General features: G+C 39.3%; 1 protein-coding gene across 3 annotated transcripts in view; it reads left to right on the top strand.

Annotated features, from left to right (window-relative positions):
* Nucleotides 1-6000, top strand: part of POLA1 (DNA polymerase alpha 1, catalytic subunit) — a 349978-nt gene that overhangs the window by 290967 nt on the left and 53011 nt on the right. The window lies entirely within an intron of this gene.

Raw genomic sequence — 6000 nt, 5'->3', positions numbered from 1 at the left:
AAGTAGGAGACCAAATGAATTTAGGAATCCCCTGCATGAGGAAGAGGTTGCATAGGAGTCAGTGGCTTAAGAATCCCATGCATGTGGCTCCTGTTCTTCTGAAGTAATAGTGCTTTGGGAAGAGGAATGTGGGGCTTTTTTCAAATGGTCTAATGATGAAAATGCTCTTTGTTATGAGGTTGGAAGGGACATTGTCAGCTTGACTAAATTAACTAATTTAAAAGAATTGCAATTTCTGATAGAAAAATCTTTGATATTGTACGTCGAGAATATTTTTTAATTTCCCTCTTTAAAGGTTATATTCCTGTGTTAATATCTCTCAGCAGCAGAGAAACTGACTGACTAAGACAAGCCATGAAACTAACTATATGTAAAGCACAGTTAAATGTACAAATTAAGCAAACTTAAAGATATTTGTGCTTACTTCTTTCAGTTATTATGTTAGTTAACTATAATAGATACACAATTTTTATAGAGCAGCAAAGAGTCCTGTGGCACCTTATAGGGTGCATCTGAAGAAGTGGGTATTCACCCAGGAAAGCTCATGCTACAATATGTCTGTTAGTCTATAAGGTGCCACAGGACTCTTTGCTGCTTTTACAGATCCAGACTAGCACAGCTACCCCTCTGATACTTGGAAATTACCTTTCTCTATAAAAATTCAAGTTGGTGGCGGACTTAAATACAAGACTGAATAAACTGAATTTTGGTCCCCACATTTGATGCGTTGTTGATCCAAAAATAAATGTTACTAATCCCGTTGAAACTCCTACAGGAATTCCATAGTGGTTCCTATGGAGAAAAGATGAGTCAGCTATAGTAGTAGCCTGACAGAAACCTCCACTGCAGAATAATCTCCTTTCCCACATCCCAGTTAGGGTAGAAGACCAAGAGATGAAAAAGGTTACAGTAGAACAAATAAATGCACCAGTACTACGGTGATAAACACAGTATACGATCCAGGAAGTATAGCTGGAACCTCTTAGCTTGCACATGCTCAATAGGCAGGAGTGTGGGCTCTGTCTTGGTATGGCAGCACCCTCTTTTCCAGAGTATCTAGGTGCCTCTTTTTGATACCCCTAAGAAGGTGAATTCATTTCTGCAGTTTGAGCTTCCAGAATGGAATACTGAAAATCAGTGATACAAGCTTTCAACTTGAGATAGTTCCTTTGCTACCGAGATCCAAAGGAGGCCAGGCATTTACTAATTAGTCTGATGTTTTAGTCTAACCACAGCATCACGAACTTTTTACTAAGGTAATGTTCGTTCTGTCAGTAGCCCTCTTTAGTTAAATACGAGGACCCATCGGCCAGGGAAGCCATTCCCAAAATAGGGTCCTTCCTAGGATTGTACAATTAGATCATGAAATATGAAGAGTGTTCCTAGGAACCATTCCAGAAGCTAGAATGTAAAGGAACAATATTTAGCATAGAAATGGACAAGACTTTTCTGACCCAGGATAAGTGTCTCAAACTGGACAGGAAGTATAAATTCTGCAACTGCTACACCTATTTTGATGTGGGAATGTTTGTTTGAAAGCACAGAGTTTCGTGTTTACAAGCCTGAAACACTGAGCACACATCTGTATTGATTTACTTTATATATGTACATGCTAAAAAGGGCACCTATGTATATATTCTTGTCTTAATTTAAAAATGTATCACAAAAATACCCTCTTTGCCGCCGTAAAATGTAATAACGCCCATCCAACAACTCCCCATTCTACAATTCTCCTTTTCCTCCATTTTCAAATGTCTGGCAAAAAAGACAAGCTTTGCAATGTGCCAGGAAGGTCCATCAGATTAAAGCTGCCTTAGACCATAGATGGGGGAGTGAAGTCCAAAGCCCTGAAGCCCTCACAAAGAATATCCTGTCAGAAGCCCTTTCTCACTTATGCCAGTGTGGATCCAAGTTGTGCACCTCAGGTGTTCTCACCTGTGGTAGTACAGCATAGAGAGAGAGGCAGTCTCTCTGATTGGTAGGCCCTTCGTCATTTGGGGGGTTTATAGGTAAAAAGTATTGCCTTTAAATTTCATGTGGAAACCCCAGGCAGACAGAGCAGATCTTAGCTTAATATGTTAATAGTGAAGTCCATGAGACCTTCTCACACTTTTTTGCTCTCTGAAAGGAAACCAGATTCTAAAGGCTCCCAGAAATTCCTGCTGCTGACTGCCTAAGTTAGGGCCTATTGCTTATGTAATGACAGTTCAACAAGAAATCTGACCTTTGCCCCCCTGTTGAATAACTCTGATCACAGACGATAGTAACAGCTCGGGAACTGTCATGTTTTCTTGTTAATTCCCTTCCTTTAAAAATTGGGGCAGAGGAGGATAAATGTTCCATTAATCAACTCAAAATGTGAGCAGCAAGGCTCATTTTCTTACACTTACAAGACAGGCTCTGCAATGCTTCAGTCTGGATCTGATCAGACAACCTGATTTCACGAGCTGCACTTTCTGAAGGCATGGATGAAGAGGGTAGTCTGTCAGCCATTTACATAGATGGAGATATAAGCAACACAGCACACTGACTAACCAGACAATAACTGTGCTCATTGTGTGAGAACTGCACCCCAAAACAAATACTTTTTTTCATGGCCACATCAGAAAATCAGAAGGGACTCTAGTGGGACTTATTGAAGATTCTATATGGCCATTCCATAGAAATCTCATACATTATGCATATAGATAAGAATTTGCTATAGTTGTTTTCTTGCTGACATTTTTAAAAAAATCGAGGTATAAAGGCCAAGTAACGCTGGGTATTACCACTGTGGCTGAAACATAGCTGCTTCAGTTCCCTCATGTGCCATAGACTTCCTGTGTGACTTTAGGCAAGTCACTTAGAACCACTTCAGTCCCTTAACTCGCACTGAGTAGTAAATTACTCGACAAGTAGTTCCATTAACTCAGGTAAAACTGTTCGTTGTGTAAGGTACTATTCAGTGTAACAGGATCACAATCTGACGATTAATCTATCTGTCTCCATTCTTTGTCAGTAAAATGAGGGTAGTAACACTTCCCCCTGTTGCGAAGGGCAAGGGCGGCTCCAGGCACCAGCAACCCCGTGCCTGGGGCGGCAAGCCCCGGGGGATGGCCTGCCGGTCGCTGTGAGGACGGCAGTCAGGCAGTCTTCGGCAGAGTGCCTGCGGGAGGTCCACCGTCCCACGGTTTCGGCGGCAATTCGGCAGTGGGTACGCCGAAGCCGCGGGACCGGCAGATCACCCACAGAAACGCCACCGAGACCGCGGGCGTGCCGCCGAAGCCCACCTGACTGCCATGCTTGGGGCGGCAAAACACATAGAGCCGCCCCTGGCGATAGGGTGTTGAGGATAAATTTATTCATGTTCTTTTTAGGCACTCATACACTACAGTGATGGAGGCCATATAGATGCCTAGATATATTCTGTGACATAGAATGTTCTCAGCTCCTTGGCACTGGAATCCAATAAACTGAACCTGTCAGTCTAGTGACTGAACAGAAAACAGTGAGGAAGGGAGGATACTTCGAAGTCATTAGTAATTGAAACATTGCTGGATTTTAGGAAGCACTGCACCTCCAAAACGTATGCTAGTATTTGGAACTACAATCTAATTCTTCAGATTAGGTATTTATGTGCTGTGGCTCCATAAAAGCCTGTGCATGCTCAGAAAATGCTTTTACACGGTTATCACAGCCGTGTACGTCCCCTACCTCCACCCCTTCATAGAAATACCAAAAGTGCCTAGTTTACTTTCTGGATGAATAAACTGCAAAATTGAATTGAGAAAAATGAAACTGTTTTAGGCTGAGTGACTTACACATAAAAACACAAAATTCAACTCTGAATATTTGTTTGCATCCTATAATTTAAACATTGTTTTTCCCCAGTGTGTTCATAACTTGGTGTGCCAAGTATCAGTATGAAGTGAATTTTTTTTATGGATGAGTTATTATAAAGCTTTGAAAGTAGACCCTATATAATGGAGATGTTGGCAGAGCTACTTAATGGGGTGGGGCTTTAGTATCGGCATGTTGGCTGGTGGTGGCTGTTTGAGAGGGAGACAGGATACTGCAACTAAGTTTGGAAGGGCACCTAAGCAAGAAGATATTTTTGCTCATACGTGAGATGTGGAAGTTGATGTTTCTGATGGAGAAGAGAGAGAGACTGAGATGGAGACAATAAATGAATCACTGTGCAATGAAATATGTGGCCCCTCAGTCAACACTGGAGTTATTTTCCATATCTTTTCTGCCTGCAAAGATGAAGACTGTAACAAATGGCTCACAGCAGTGAGCAGGGAAGGAGATGGAATTAGAAGTATGAATATTAATTTTTTTTGAAGGGGAGTGAAGAAGGGGGAAATAGCACAGAGAGCCATTCGTTTAAAAAAGTCAGTGTTAGTTGTGTTCCCATCTGCTAGCAATGACAGATAAAAAAAAGTGATTTCACAATACAGTGAGGTTCCACAGATAATTATCTGAGTTCTACACCTCTTTCAGTGGACACTGAGTTTCAGTTAGTGTCACACCTTTAGGCACTAGTAATTGTCTTCAGTTCTTAAAGGTGACCAAGTGTTGCTCTGCACAGGATTTTAAGAAGTCTTGAGTGGATTATTTTCCATCATGTCCTTCAATAAATGATTTTTTAAATTTAGCAATTTCTAAATCTGAGAGTCAGCAGCAGATTCAACAGTGTCAATTCATTGCTCCCAACTGAAGATTCAAAACAACTTTTTCTGCTTCAAAGAAGACAACTTTTAAATGTGTTTGGCTTTAGCAGTGTTTGGCTCCAGCATCTTCCTGGTGACCTTCCTTGAATTACAGTTACTTTTGGAGAGGAAATGTGAAACCCACAAAATAGTGAAGACATAGAACTAGAAGATTGAGGTTCAGGCATGAAGTCAGATTGTTTTTGTAGCTTTTTTTCCAATTTACATTTCCAACAATATATGTGGAATGGCTATAAAGGAAAGTGAAATAGTTTTTACAGTACTTAATTATAAATAATTACAATATTTAATAATAAGTAAATCATTTACAATCCTTTACAATATTCAGGCAATTAATAGAGTTTAGCTATTTCCTAGACCTTTCCCAAATAACTTATGTTTTAAAAGTTGTCTAAAATGCATGCATGTGATCTTCACAAAGTCATGGAGACTTTACAGAATAATATCAATTCATTTACACTTCCCTTTTTTTTGTCTTTTATTAAATACAAATAGTGGTACAGATAGTGTTAAGAATGTGACTTAGCTCAATTTATGGGCGTTTGGATATGAGTGAATTCTTCTTATTCTGACACACATTGCCTTAATATTGCATCATGTTTGGTTTTTTTTCCCCTTTATGAAAAGCACCTCCCCAAGTAACACTTAAAAAACCCAATATACTTGACATTTCTATATCCCTTTTCATCTAAGCTCAATGCTTTGCAGACATTAATGAATTAAAGCTTATAATACTTTTCTGAAGTTATGTGAGTCCAATTTACAGCTATGGAAACTGAGGTGCATAAAAATTGGGCATTCCTAAGGTCGCACAGGAAGGCTATGGTAGAGCCAAGAGTAGAATGGAGAGCTTCTGAATCCCTGTCCTGTGCTTTAACCATGGTCAATCCTTTCTCATTAGTAAAACAGGGTTGATTAAAGATGGATATTTATCCTTGCACTAATTTTGGGGAGAGGGGGAAGAAAGATTGTAGTTTAATTTACTCCTGACTCAGCATGAATTATAATAGTTGACTTTTTCAAATAAATATTTTGACACTACTTTGCAACTTATTGTACTTACATAATTATGCTACGTTAATGACTATTTTACATATAAGCGAAAATCAAAAAAAAATATGTAAACTAGAAAGTGGGGAGAAAATTCAAAATGAAATGTTGCAGTCATCTTATTGAAAATATTTAATGATATTTTAGGTTACAGAAATCTATATAGCACCCTTTATAAATGGTACTAAAAACTCTTTTGAAATCTCCACTGCCCCACCCTATTGTTTCAATTTATTTT

This window comes from Chrysemys picta, chromosome 1 (genome assembly GCF_011386835.1).
Source record: "Chrysemys picta bellii isolate R12L10 chromosome 1, ASM1138683v2, whole genome shotgun sequence".
Taxonomy (NCBI): Eukaryota; Metazoa; Chordata; order Testudines; family Emydidae; genus Chrysemys; species Chrysemys picta.
This window is presented reverse-complemented; position numbering and strand designations above follow the sequence as displayed.